A 15,448-nucleotide genomic window follows, 5' to 3' on the forward strand; every position below is an offset into this window, starting at 1 on the left:
ACAAACAAACAAACAAACAAACAAAACTCCAATAGGACTGTTGCATACTAAACAGGGCCAGTGGAGCCAATCCGGTATCTCTCGTAGAGCCTTATCCGGAAGTGCTAGGTGTAGAAAAAGAACACTCCCTCTCTCCGCTGCCATCTTTGTTGCTAGCAATGCTGAGTTACTCTTTCTTCCGGAATGGTTCTTTGGTGTATTTAATAACTATCTACCGAGGCCTGCCATATACCAGGGGAGACCGCAGTGAGCCAGACGGTCTTGGTTCCCACTCTCATGCGGTTTGCAGCCCCATGGGACCGACCGACTTTGAAAACTTTTTCAACGATGTAATTAAATTCCGGACGAGTGCATTTGAAGGAGGCTTCTAGGTTACCATAAAAGTATAAACATTTAGAGGTGATACTCAAAATAGTTAGCAACCAGTAGAGCCTGCCAGCAATTATTACTGATGCCGGTTTTAACAACCCGGATACCCACTCAGGGTAGATCCCTCCTGGGGGAGACTCTTCTAGGCAGCAGGGGACAGGGAGAGTTCTGTTGAGCAAGTGAGTTTAATTATTTTTTAATTAAACTTTTTACTTTGAGAGGATCATAGAGTCACATCTCGCTGTAGGAAAAAATGCAGACGTTCTGTGGATCCTTCATTCGGGTCCCCACCCCCACCCCTCCCACCCCCTGCCATGATACCATCTTGCTAAACGATAGTTCACATATGTCGACAAAAGTACACAAATGCAAAGTGATCCATCACAACCAGGGAGCTTAAATGTTTTTACAAGGAAATTTTAATCTGAGTTTTGAAAAGGTTGTCCATGCTTGGGGAGTAAGAGTTCAAAATTTATAAAAGGGGAGACAGGGAAACTGAGTGTCCCTTCTTCTGTGCCTTTCAGACGCCCAGTTCTCCCTGGAGTCCAGTAGTGTTAGAATTTTCTTGCATAACCTTTATCAAATACTTGATAAAAGTACACATGTCAGGTGCCTTGGTGGCTCAGTCGTTAAGTGTCTGCCTTAGGCTCAGGGCATGATCCCAGGGTCCTGGGATCAAGTCCCACATTGGGCTCCCTGCTCGTTGGGAAGACTGCTTCACCCTCTCCCACTCCCCCCTGCTTGTATCCCCTCTCTCGCTATCTCTATCAAATAAATTAAAAAGAAAAAATGTACACACATTATACCTGCGTCTTTGTATTTGTGTGTGTGTGCGTGTGTGTGTGTGTGCACGGCGTCTATTTCCCCTCCATACAAGTGGGAGCATAGACTATCCACAATCATGCCTTCTGCTTGTTTTACCTAATATCTTTTGATAAGAAGTGAAACATCAAGATGAGTCTGAGGAAGTGGCGGAGGGGCCCTGGCAGAGGGAACAACATGAGCCAAAGTCCAGAAACAAGAAGGACACTGATCCTTCCAGAAAGAGGACAGAGGCCCCTGCGGGTGAGGAGGAGATGAGGAGGAGAATGGTGGCTGATTGGAACCCTGGCTGTCCGACCTTGAACTAACCCTCGTGTTCTCCATGCGACCCATCCCCTGGGCTCCAGAGTCACTCTATGGCTGATAAGGACATGTGCCACCTCCGAAGTCCAATGTCCGTTGCTGCAGATGAGCTCCTCACTGGATGGCCCTGCCTAGTTCAGGGAGGCTACTTGCCCCTCCACCCGCACCCCAGCCCCTCAGACCCGGAGAAGAGTGTTTGTATGGTCAAGGCTAACTGCTGGTTTCCTCAAATCCTGCATCCTTTCTCCAGCTCTCCTTGGGACCTTTCCAGTGCCTTCAGGTCTCCCCAGATGGCCAAGGACAAGGAAAAAGAGGTATGGAAGAAGACCACAATTCTTGACTCCTTTTTGCTCCAATTTGCAAGAGACAGCAAGGCAGGAAAATGTGCCTCTGATTATGACCCCTGTGTGCTTCCTAAAAGCTTCTTTCTGGACTTTTAAGTCTTCTCAAGTTTCAAGTTCTCTCTCTCTCTTTCCCCTGTTCTGTTTTCCTCTATTTAAACTAATCTAAAAAAAGCTATAAAAAGCCCCTGACACTATAAATTCTCCTGTAAACCCAGGTTTTATAGGTTTAATTGCCCCCTTTTACAATGCTGCGTGCCTGGGTCCTGAAACACTTCGGTTTTGCAGGACAAGTTCAAATTCATAGCAAGAGTCTGGGCCACCCCGTGATGGGGTTTTGAACTCTGGAAGCCCACGAGGCACCTGGGTCTGGCCTTGGCTGAATGACTTCTTCTCAGGCCACTCCAGGTTGCCCATGTAGTCAGAGTGAGGCTCGTTCGTAAGTGAGAAAGTGGCCACATCCTTAGAGAATGCCAGGTCCTCTCAAGGCCCCGAGTTAGCTCTGGTTGGAGAGAACGCTTATAAAAGCAATATTGACACCAACACAGTATTTACTCTAGCCACACAAGCAATCACTGTGAATCAAGGGCCAGTAACTGCAAAAGCATTTTATGTGCACAATCCTCACCACCACCGGGTAGGTAGAGACCACCCACATAGAACTTGTTGCAAGGGAGACTCTTAGGCTCAGAGACTGAAGTCATTTTCACAAGTTCACACAGCAAGCCTGGGATGACAGTGAGAAGACCCACTCTACTCCTCTAAGATGCAAAATTGAAGATGCACCAAAAACTTTGGTAGTCAACACAAATACCATTTTAATGTGATATTTTAAATTGCCAACTTGTGTCCCTCGGGCCAACCACCTCATCTTATAAACCCCAACTGTAATGGGCTCCAGGGCGGGGACTTGGGGGAGTCCAGGAGAAGCTGAGTCATCCAAATGCACAGTTGGATCCTATCTTTTATTAAACTTCTGAAATTTTTTTTCATCGTGGATTCTTTGCATTTTCTTCTTTTTTGGATTTTTTGAAATACTGAATTAAAATGTTATTTATCTCAGTCATGGAGTTTTTGGTGCCTCGATAGATTTCCCACCCAAGGCGAGTACCCCACCTTCTTCATCCTCGTCCCACCCCTGTCACACAGTGAGGGGCGCAGACCCCGGTATGATGGTCTGTTCACCCAGCTGACCTCCAAGGTGATTAGGAATTGTGGCCTCCCAAGTGTAATCAGTAACACTGTGTGTGGTGACCATGGCAGGTTGGGGCAAGACAGTCCTGTGGACCCTACCTGCCCAGGCAGGGGAGGGGCAGTCTCCTGTATTTAGAATTGCTTCTGGAATATTCAGTGGTCTCAAGTGCAAGTACTTAAAAGTACTCCCTTAAAACTCTGTGCTCAAAAGCACATTGACTATGGGAGGGGGACGTGGGGACACCTTTAAGGCCGACTTTGCACCTTGTACATCGGCAGGTTCACCCTCTAATTCTATGCACATTACTCCCCTCTGTCGTTCGTTGCATCGCATGTGGGAGCCAGCAGTCCTGGATGCCAGCTCAGGACTGGCTGCTGGTTTCTCCTCTGGCCTCACCTGTCAGCTTCTCTCTTCCAACCATGCAGGTCCTTCTCTGCCTCTTCACACATCATGCTGCTTCCTGACTCCGACTTCCCTTGACCTTGAATGCCTTCCCCTGCCCTGGTCACCTGGCTCCCTCTCCTTCCTCCTATTTCTGTTCATTCCTCTCCCCCTCAAGAAGACTTTCTTTAAAGCTCCCCCTTTGCACCGCGGATAAGGCCCCTTTTCCCCTACAAGCTCTCTTTTGCTACCCTTGTACGTTGATCTCGATTTACTTCATCATTGACAATGGTTGGGTTAAGGTCTACATTTCCTGACAGCTGGTAAGTTCCGAGTGGCAGGTCCAGGGTCGGGCTTGCCTACCACCTCATCACCAATGGCCATCATGGACATGGAGCCCAGCGGGAGCTCAAGAAATATTTGTGAACTGAACAAGTGCCTCTGTGGCTTATTATAGTGCTCTTAACGTCCCCGAGCTGAAGGGATCACAAATGTAGTATGAGTGTAATTTGATTTCAAAGGGCCCCTGACATTCTGTTGTGAGTCTGTGATACCATCTGGGGCCTCGTTAGGGAGGACACAGTACGTTGGAGTTTGTCCAAGGCCTGGGGCTCCCATGGCCCTTGCAAGATGAGATGCATTCTTACTGACCACTGAGCCAGGGAAATGGAGACCGGTCTGGTCTTTTCATCTCAGTCAAGAGATCGGAATCTCCGACAATACCAGAGATTATCCACCCTCCCTGATTAGTCTGCCTTCAACTTGGGGGCCAAGAAAACAGCTTGAATATTACCCAAATCCACCAAGGTTTCCCTGGGAGTCACTTTCCAATTCAGGGCTTGATTCTGCTTTGAGAAAGAGGATGATGTCATTGTTCAGAATTAAAGGCATCTGAAGAAACTCACTGACATACATTAATGGTTGGAAAGGAACTAAGCTGTGCACATTTAACAGCATTTCAATATGGAGTCGCTGCAGCTGGTAAACTTCCGTGTAGGCCAAAGGGTCACAGAGACATACGGGTTGCCAAGCTGGCTCATGAGGAGTTGAGCAAAATACTATGGCAACACTGGGTGAAAGATCTTTAGGTCCTCACAGGTACCCCCCCACTGTTCCAGCCTTGTCTGAATTCCAGTGGATAAGGACAAACAAACACTCAGGAGGCAGACTATGAGTGGGGCTGCTGGTCTTCCTCAGTTCTTCCAAAAGACTCTGGTCAAGACCATGACCTCCTTCTGGCTTCCCATTTGGCACCATATGTGGTGTTTGAGAAGATCTATGGGAGAAAATTCCAGAGTAATCCTTTGTAAGTTTCAAAAAAAAAAAAGACAGTGATTCTCATTTGACCTTTAGAGATGAGACATCGTTTAACCATGCTCTAAGATTCGTTCTTATGCCAGAAGACTGACCTGGGATGCATTTTCCCTTTTTAATACCACTGGAGAACTCTCTGTTGCCTCCCCTAAAGAAGAAAACCAAAATGGCACCCTAGCCCCTCACACTGGGGTCCTGTGGCTCAGTGAGTGAGTATTCTGGAAGTGGGCAGGCTTGGGTTGGGTTCTGGTTGTGCTGCCTGCTGACCATGCGTCAATGATGAGGTGACTTATGTCTCTGAGTCTGTTTCTACAACTCCCCAACAGGCATAATGATGACATTCATACCTGCATCCTCATGTCTGCCATCACAGTTAAGAGAGATGCCATAGATCAGGGCCTCGCCTGTAGTTCACGGATTCACACATTTTGGCCATTATAGTTGCTGTTTCCCACTGTCTGGTTCCTACTTTCATGCTCCACCTCCACGTTCTCCCCTTCTTTGCTTTCTTGCCCTGGCCCCCTGACACCCACCCCCACCTCCACCCCATTAGCCTTTCTCCCCGTGACTCCACTCCTATCCAGGAACTGTGGCCTTCTCCCAGAACATCTCGCCCCATTCTGGAAACCCTTCCATCCACTTCAAGGCCCAGTAGTGAGGTTGCTATGGGAGATAAGCAAAATGGCACTTAGTCAAGCACCTGACATGGATTAGGAACTTCATCAATGGCTTGCTGAAGCTGTTGACTCTGAAATAAATGTCTTACAAGAAATCTCCGGTTAGAAAAGGTCGCATTTCCTGTGTCTTCCCACGGCAAAACCTCTGTGCTGGAAATTCTGCAATTAGAGATGTGTTTCCCTAGGAGAAGTAAATATGGGATTAGATGCAAATGGTGGTTTACGCTTGATTACTAATTTTGCAAAGCGCGTCAAGCTATATTTAGTCACTGTACCCTCATGTGAGTTCGTTTCTCCATTCCTACGCAGCCTGACAAGTAGCAGAGAGTCAACTTTTAAATTGTGGGATCTGTGGTAGAAGGAGGCATGGCAAAAGGGAATTGAGAAATCGGTGATGTGAGAGGGAGAGAAATCCGAAGGCAGTAAGCATGTGCTGAAAGAGAATGTAGAAAATCCAGAAGGACAGACTTTTCCCATTTCGTGGTATGGCTGAGACTTAACTCATGTGTTTGTTGAATGAATAACCATCACTCTCAGCATGATCCTTCTACTTTCTCTTTGGCCTTGAATCCAGCGGCTAGATTTTTTTCATTGACTGTGTTAATCTGTACTTCCCGAGATTTTCTCTAGTTCCCATTTCCTCTGGACCTCCCCATCTGATCTAGGTTCCCAAGAGCAAGAGAGAATGGGTGTCCTGTTTAGTGGCATGAACTCAGCCTGTCACATGGGGACTGTCATGTATGTAGCTGGTTCTCACTCAACACTGGTTCCATTCAACATTCCATTTGCTCCTCCACTAACTTACGTGGGTTTTTTTCTACTTTAAAACTCCGGGTCTTTCCCTGTGTGCTAGCTAGCATGGTGTCAGCTCGGCCAGTCCCACGCTCCTCACCCATGGCCTCTCAGTTGAGAATTTGTGGGCTTCAAAGAGAACCATGTTTCTCTACGTAGGTTTCCAGCAACATCTTTGAAAGATTCTGCTTGCTTTTAGAACTATCTCTTTAGTTGTACAAATAATTTCACGAGGCTGGGATCCCTTTGCTAGCTTAGAAAGGCAATCTAGCTCTTTCTATGAGTTTGTTTTTTATGGGAAGATTGCATCAATTTTGTTACAAGCACAGGAAAATAGGGTGAGAGAAGCTATTTCTTTGGGTATCTTTGTTTTCCCTGCCCAAATCTCTGTAGGCTCCATGTCCCCACTCCCCAACCCCCTCCTTTTTTTTTTTTTTTCTTTTTTTCCCTGGACTTGTAGGAGTCCTTTTCCCGTAAAGCCCTGAAAATTCCACTGGGGGTCGGATTGCCCCGGAGAGGTGCAGCTCTGGCTGGGCTGCTCATGGGAACCCACTTACCACCAGTTTGGAATTCACACATTCATCTACTCCTTCAGTAAACACTGATGGGGCAGCTGCGCTGGGCCAGGACCTGGGCAGGGTCCCGGGGGCACAAGTAAGGGTGTGCAGGGCACAACCCGTGGCCTCTCAGAGCTCATCATCTGTGGGGGAAGGCAGACAGGTAAGGGAGCAATGATAATCCATCATGACAAATGGGACGGCACATCTGTTACACGGAGTCCCCCACTGGGTGCTAGGCATTGCACTCAGCACTTTGGGCAATTTTGCTGACATCAGTTTTCTCCCCCGTTAAATGGGGGTCACCACAGGACTTACTTCACAGAGCTGTTACCAGGAGCATAAGAGTTTTCGTGGCAAAACTCTTCAAATAGCACCCAGCAGGTTAAGTGAGCTGTGAGCTCACTTAACATATTCACACATGTCCATTTTACAGATGCAGAAACTGAGGCTCAGAGCCCTCTAACAGATGGCCTTGAGTTCTGAAGGCATCTAAGAACCTGGAGAGATTGGAGAGAGAGTTCCAATATCTGCCTTTCATGATACAAGCCCAAGAGAATTTGTTAGGCTCACAAACTGTGCCCCAACATCTAACTTCCTCAGACAAGACTTGTGGAAACTGCTACAGACCACGCTCTTCAGGAACTGTGGAAAAAGTCAAATCTAGTCCAAGAGGGAAAAAATAACTACACACAAGCTAAATTCAACACCAGCTATGGGGTTTTTTTTTTCTTCTTCTTCTTCATTTTTCCCCCTCCTTCTGAGCTCTCTTAACTCTGAAAAACCAGAAAACCCATTTACTAATAATAGGTTTTCTCGTATGATTTCTGGATTCAAGGTAGGTAAGAAATAGGAGAGAGATAAATGATTCAGAGTCCCCAAACGCAATCATTTGGCCTGTGGTTTGGAGAGGGTTTAACAGCTGTGAGTGAGACCTTAAAGCTGAGCCAAACCCGAATCCTGCATGCAGTCTGGCAAGACCACAAGTGCAATTTATCTGAAAACATGGGAAGAACCGTCCTCTTCCTACTGCCAGCTGGGTCCCCAGTGATGGAAACAGTGAGAAGCATCCTGATCCTACTGTACTTCCACTCGTGCTTAGTGCGCAAGCAAACAAACAGAGAGTCTGGTGCCTTCAATTCTCCTGTGACCTTTCTGCTCTAAAAAAGTAAAGGAGGAGGAGGAGGAGAAGGGGGAAGAAGGGGAGGAGGAGGAGAAGGAGAGGAAGAGGAGGAAGAAGGAGAGGAGGAGGAGGAGGAAGAAGAAGAAGGAGGAGGAGGACGAAGCAGCAGTGGCAATGAGGAAAGGGAGGAAGGAGGGAGTAAGGGAAGGAAGAAAGGAAGGAAGGAAGGAAGGAAGGGAAAGGAAGCGGGGAGGAAGAAAGGGAGGGAGGGAGGAAGGAAAGGAGGGAGGAAGAAAAAAAGAAAGAAAGAGAAAGGAAGGAAGGAAGGATGGAAGGAAGGAAGGAAATGAGTGAAAAGAACCCCAGAAAACTCAGCTCTCTGAGGATATAGAAGTCCTCATTCCAAACAATGAAATTTAGGGCAAAAATAAATATCCAGCTCAGGGAGGGGCTGTCATGAAGCAAAAGAGTTCAGCCATATGCCAGACTCTGGAGCTACTGATCTTTTAAAATGCTCCCAGTACAATGTTAAGATTTTTTTTTTTTTAAAGCAAAAACTTGGGTGAGCTCAACCACATAAAGAAAATAAATACAGATGGGGAAAAATGACCAGACCAAAATATCCCAAACCATCACTTGAGAGCATTTGCCTTTGGGTGAGACGAGTCCTTGTGATTGCGTTCTTTATCACCAATTTGATGACCCTCGTGGCCCTGTCCTTCTCTTGGCAAACACATTCTGGGAGTAATTCCCTGCAGTGACGGAGTGCCTCTAAGTCTTCCCAATGTATAAGCTACTGATCACTGACCCGTGGGAGTGGTCCAGGTAAGAGGGACCTGCCTGTGAAGGCTCCCTTTTTCTCTTTCCTCCAGAAAGATGTGTCTGATGAAAACTACCAGATTCTTTTATCAAAGGGATACTTCCCAATACACATTTCAGAGAACACGAATCCTGGAGTTGTTTTGGAGATGTTCCCTCCAAAAGGGCAGTGTGCTTGAACATTTGTAAATCACCTGGACAGCCTACTGTTTCCCACTCTCGAAGGTTCACCAGGCACCTTGGTGTTTAAAGGCCCTGACAAGTCCTGAATTGAAGTGTATTTACTTAATCAAGCCCAACTTTTCACAAATTCTTTTATCTTTATTTATCATCATCCCTATGATCCTACCATGGGGCTGGAGTTCTGGAAAAGAGCCATGGGAAAAAAAACTGTGTTTGATTGCAAAATAACCACCATCTTTCCCCTTCCCCAATGTCCATGCCCTTTGTGATAGGACTGCAGCAGCATTTCCCACCAAGCACTAGAATGAATCTAGGCAGGCCTTGTGACTTGCTTTGGACAATAAAATGTAACAGAAATGACAGAGTAGCAGTTCTGGGCCTAGGCTTCAAGATACCCTGCACACTTTAATTTCCTCTTCATAGGAATGCTACCATTGCCATGACAATGAGCTCAAGCTATCCTGCTGCAAAATGAAAGACCACTTGGGAGGATGGGCAAGGGTTCCCAGCTGAGGTTCCCCTGGCCCAGCCAATGTTGCCCCTGACGGACAACCCATTCATGAGCCCTGCTGAGAGCAGAAGAACTGTCTGGCTGAACTCAGCTCAAAAGCTCGCTGGACCACTTGTGAGCTAAATAAGCAGTGGTTTTGTTAGCCACTAAATTTGGGAGCAGCTTGTCATGTAGGGAGGGCTGGGAAAGCCTTGAAGGAAGTATATATTTTTTTATTTAATTTAATTTTATTTTTTTCAGTGTTCCAAGATTCATTGTTTATGCACCACACCCAATGCTCTAGGCAATACGTGCCCTCCTTGATACCCACCACCAGGCTCACCCAAACCACCGCCCACCTCCCCTCCCAAACCCTCAATTTGTTTCCCAGAGTCCACAGTCTCTCATGGTTTGTCTCTCCCCCTCCAATTTCCCCCAACTCACTTACATCTACAACTTTTAGAGCTTTAGTGTTCATAACGAATAAGGATTCTAATGCATTGGTCTGTGTCAACCAGACGGGGATGAAGAACCTACACAAATGGGGGCGGGGGGTTGGCCCTATCTTTGCTTTCTCAAGTAGAAAAAACCTCGCTTCCAACCACAACTGCCCACAAGGTTGTCTTCCCGAATCTCACCTCATTCAACAGGCTTCTTTTCTGCTTCTAGCTTCACGGCTAGCTACAAACCTTACTCTGTCTGCCCAGATGGGAGATAGAACTTGCTTCGTCGGCCAGTTCGTGAAAGGGGTGGGGGTAGGGGGGCACGGGGGAGGGGGTAAGGCGCAGGCGCAGATGAAAGCAAGGGTTTGCCAGGGGTGGAGCCTGGGCCGGAGCAGGGGTCGAAGCAGGGGCCGAAGTAGGGGCCGGCGCAGGGGCCGGCGCAGGGGCCGGCGCAGGGGCCGGCGCAGGGGCCGGCGCAGGGGCCCGCGCAGGGGCCCGCGCAGGGGCCGGCGCAGGGGCCGGCGCAGGGGTCGGCGCAGGGGCCCGCGCAGGGGCCCGCGCAGGGGCCCGGGCCAGGGCTGGGAAGGGAGGCTTTCCAGGACGGCGGGAAGCTGGAGCAAGCAACCCCAAGGCGGCCAGTTGCACGAAGTGAGATCTGGAAGGAACGTAGGTTAACGGGCCAAGGATCTTGCCAATGAACTGGCTGTTGATGGACTCGCTCTTGCACACAGTCCTGCCATCTTGTAAAAAGGGTTTTATTTGTCCGTTTTTGTGAGAGTCCTGGGAAGCAATCATTAAAGGAACAGACCCGAGGCAGTCGGCACAGGTCTGGGAGAGTGTGCGCCTGCCCGGCCTCGCTCCGCACCCACCCCCACTTTTACAAGGGCCACATGGGTTGCAAGGTTAAAGCCAGAGGGGACCAATTCGTGTTGTGGGGCTTTTTTACAAAGTGCAAAGGATCAAAGTAATTAGTAAAGGGTGAGAGACCAGGCCTGTTAGAGAAAGAAGCCAGCCACCCAACGCCTTCCGCCCAACACGGCTCCTCTTCCCCAGGTCCACAGCTAATGCCTCCTGAGAGCACCAGGAAAGGGCACATTGCGGGGCCCACCATGCTGGAGGGGGCTCCTTTGGTATCAGATAGGAAGTGGACCCAGAAGGAGCCAACTCTGAGCCAGAAGAGCTTTGGGGGATCTCTAGGTAGTCCAAGACAGAGAGAGAGAAATTCATTCATTGCTCTGTTCTCTTCTTGTTTCCAGTGGAGGCTGGCGTGGCTAGACCCAGACTTGGAGAACAGGATGAGGGAATAATGGACTCGTGTTGAGTATTTCCAAAGCTTATCTGCTGTGATGATGGCAGGCCACAATTTAGGAGCGAGCAAGGCACCGTCCAGGGGATTATTTTAAGTGGTCTATAGACAGGACATTAAATTATGTAGGATGACTCAGTGAATGGCTGGCTCCCTTCCCTTTCCTCCCTTCCTCCCTTCCTTCTGTCCTTCTTCCTTCTGTCCTTCCTACTTTCTTCCCTCCCTCCCTCCCTCCCTCTCTCTCTCTCTCTTCTTGATTCACCAAGAAGAAAGTCTCTGGTGCTAAGAATAGTGGCAGGCAGAATAGTGGCCTTGAAAGATGTCCCCACTTGTGACTATGTTATCCTCCCTGGCAGAAAGGTCTTTGCAGGTGTGATGAAGGTTAAGGTCCTGGAGTTGGAGAGAGTGCCCTGGATTATCCAGTGGGACCAATCTAGTCCCAGTCACCCTTCAAAGCTAAGAACCTGACTTGACTGTGGAGAACCGGGAAGACAGGAGTGTAACAAGGATCGGGTGACCTGTGGCCGATCCTGAGACAGAGGAGGACATGTGCAAGGACAGGAGAGAGGCCTCCTAGAGCCCCCAACTGCCAACAAGCAAGGACATGGAGACTTTGTTCCTGCACCTCAAGGGGACTGAATTTTGCCCGCACCCTAATGAGCAAGGAAAGGATTCTCCCCCGGGGCTTCTAGAAAGGACCATAGCTCTGCCCCACTGAGACTTCTGACCTGCAGATCTGTAATATAATCTGTTGTTTTAAATGATTAAATTTATGATAATCATCACTTTCTCTCTCTCTCTCTCTCTTTTTTTTCCCCCACTCAGAGCTTCAGGAAGGTCATAATAGTTAAGATTTAATACCGCTGTCCAGTTTCCATTGCATTTATTTCTAGGAAATAAATAGGAAGGAAAAAAGTGGTTGGAGCAACCAACCCAGTAAGGCTTTGTAGCCCAGGATGACAGCGAGACTGAAAACCAAGCAGAGTGGGCTTTGACTCTTGGCTCTGCCCCTTTAAAACTCTGTGTCTTGGGTGACCCACCTTGACTTCTCGGAGCCTTCGTCTAGTTATCAACATAAAGGAGCCGATGAGAAAGCGCTCAGGGGGCTGAGCAAGGATGAAACAAGGTGCTATTTGTAGAGTCCAGCTCCGAATGTGCAGTAAACAGTATCATCTGTGATTAGTACTCTTAGCTGCCCTCCCAGTGGCCAGGCCATTCCCTTATTGCTGCCTGTGATCTCTGCCTCCGGGCATTGGAGGACTGCCCTGAGCGGTGTTCTGGGCCAGGCTGGGGCAGACAGTGTCCAGGCACACCAGGCCTGGGCTGGTCTCTGTCACCCTGACATGCAGAGAAAAGCAGAGAGGAAGGAACCCGCAGAGCGGGGTGAGGTTGGGTGGCAGAGCCAGCCTGCAGACCCTCTTTCTCCTCTCCACATCCAGGCTCTCTGGCCCTTTTCAAGGATGGGGACTGAAGAGGGAACATGCCCCGGCTGGGAACAGAGTGGCGCAGAGCTTCTCAGCCCTGACCTGGGAGGTGGTGCAGAAGGGCATTTGTGTCTTGGGGGCAACGTGGGGGCGGGAGAGGCAGAAAAAAGGAGTGGGTTCTTTCTCTGCATCTTGGGCTGTGCTTAAAACAAGTGTGGCTTGGGGGATCCAAATAGGCTGTGGTTAGGATAGCCGGCTCTGTCAGTTACTCGCTGTGTGGCTTTGGACGAGTTCCCGCCCCTCTCTGATGATAACCCTAGTTAATGCTCATTAAGCCCTGACTTTGTGCCAACCTCTATTCTAAGCACTTTACAAATACCAAATAATTTACACACCGACGTGGGTATGATGATCATCATTTTGCACGTGGCGGGACAGGGGCATAGAGATCTGCAACCCGTCGCGTGTCACACAGCCGATACAGAGTTGATCCAGGATTCAGTCCAAGGCAGTTTCTACTTCGCCTAGTATGTGGGGATTTATTATTTTCAAGACTCTATATTTGTTGTTGACTCTTTAAGTCTTCAAGACTATATTTTCTTAACTCAGCTTTTTAGATTCCAAATGTAACCCTAAAACTCTGAGGTCACACAAAGGTGCTTAGTGGTTAGAGATGCCACTACAGACCCAGGTATCTTGACTTAGAGTACTTCTCTTCCTCTATTCGTTAAGCCAGCACACTTATTCATTGCCTACTGCATACCCCATAGTGTGCATCTATTATGTCCCTGCTGTGGTTCCTTTGCCCTGCCCCAAACCCTGGTCTTCGGAGGGCCCTCAGTACCCCCATCCCACCCTCATTCCTGTGCTCAGGAGGCCAAGCCCTTAGTAAACCAGAACTCCAAGCAGACAAAAGTGCTGGCAGGTTTCCCCCAGCATTTGGGACCCTGTCAGCAAGCTCGGTTGTGTGCCAGAGAAGCAGCAGTATCAGCTGCTGCTTGATGGAGGCCTGCCTGAGACCCTTATTGTTCCCAGACACCCACAAGACTTCTGGGGGTCTCCCACTGAAAGGGCAGACCCCACCCAGGCAGGGCTCCTGGGCTAACATGCTGTCTTAGAAGAAATCCAATAGATGTAGAGCCACGGAGGGGGCAGTGGGCAGGGGACTGAGGCTCAGAAAGGGGGGTTGTGTTCCCAGAGCTGGTTCTGCCAATAAACCTCTGAGAGGGAGGAGGGCCCAGAATTTGGACCTGCTGAGCAGAGGGAAGTGGCTCTAAGCCCTAGACAGCCTATGAATTTGTCAGGGTCAGCGGGATACCACAGTGACATCACCGGCATTTAAGCTCTCCCCTCCCCCTGCCCCTGTGTGCCTTGTTCTACTCCTTCCCATCTGGGACTTTCAGACTTTGTGCTTCCAAGTCCCTCCTTTCAAAAGAAAAGTGATCAGTGAGTTTGAGACAATCTGGAGGCGGTAAAGGTTGAATCGTATCTCAGCCCCATTGCTCAGTGGGGGACTTTGGGCTTGTTGCCGCCAAGCCTCAGTTTCTGCACCTGTATAATGGGCATGCTGATGGCGTTCTGTTCACTGCCAAGTGTCTCTGCAGAGGATTCTGTGCTTCTTAGTTTGGCCTCCACATGCTGCTCTCAATCCTTCCCTTCCCTGTATCTGGTTCCCCCAGACCACCTACCTTCAGTATGCTGACTTTTCTCGGGCCATCACCCCCACCCCCCGCTTTTTTATTGTGCATCTCCCGAGTCCTCCCTCCCACTGCCACCAACACGTGGGGTCTCATGGCGCCCCCCCCCCACCTTCCTGTCTGTGCACCAATTGCTCCTTCTCCCTGGACTTCTTCCCTATCGTAATTGCTGCCTAATTATCTACATTCAAAATCTTGCTTAGCCTTCAAGGCCCTGATGAAATGATTTTTCTCACGAGAAGCTTCTTTTGGTTCTGTCCCCTCTGTGGTTTTCCTCGCCCTTTCTCAGTGCCTGTGAAGAATAATTAGGATAATGAGCACACCAGTGAGAGTCAGGCCATGCTGCCTGCTGTGCCATGAGTGTGTCCTGACGAGTTGCTCATTATTAAGTCATGTCTGGCCTCCCTGGGGCCATGTTCTCTGCCCTGTCACTTTGTCCTCCCCTCTGATTCTAGACTCAGCCATGTGACCTACCTTGCCCAACAGAATACTAGCAAACTTGATATGCATAGAAGCCTGAAAAAGCACACAGGCGTCTTTTTCCATGGACTCTCCAGGCCGCCTGTGATTGCCTGAGCTAGACTACTGGAGGGTAAGACAGGTCTTCGTATCCTTTCTAAGATGAGGAGCTAGTTATTATAGCCAAGGCCATCCCAGATCAGCCAACAGCCAACCAACTACAAGATGAATATTGGGGCAAGCCCCAATGGAGACCACAACAAGAAGCACATAGCACACCCAGTCAAGACCAGCGGAAATACCCAGCTGACTGCAGGACTCATGGGTAACGACACATGGTTAAGTCTTCGGATGGTTTGTTACGCAGCAATAGGTAACTGATACAATTATCCCCACGAAATACTTGCTCTGTATCACCAAACCCCACCAGACACTCTATAAACATCATAGGATTTGTCCTCATCTGAACTGGGCATGATTCCCATTTTAAAGACAATGAAACTGAGGCTGAGAGGGTGTGCCCCTTCTCCAAGCCAGAGACCCTAGAAAGTGGTTGTACCTTTCCTAGGAGTCTGATCCTGGCTTTCCCACTTTCTGGTGATGGGACCCCAGAAAAGTGTCTTTTACTTTTTGTGCCTCAGTTTCCTAATCTCTGAAGTAAACATGATAGTTGTTACTATGGTTATGGAGTTGTTACACAGACATTGATAGAATGTTTGCCAGAGCCAATTACAGAGTTAGCGCTCAGTAAAA

Source organism: Enhydra lutris, unplaced genomic scaffold (assembly GCF_002288905.1).
Source record: "Enhydra lutris kenyoni isolate GAN:26980312 unplaced genomic scaffold, ASM228890v2 scaffoldscaffold46, whole genome shotgun sequence".
NCBI classification, from domain to species: domain Eukaryota; kingdom Metazoa; phylum Chordata; class Mammalia; order Carnivora; family Mustelidae; genus Enhydra; species Enhydra lutris.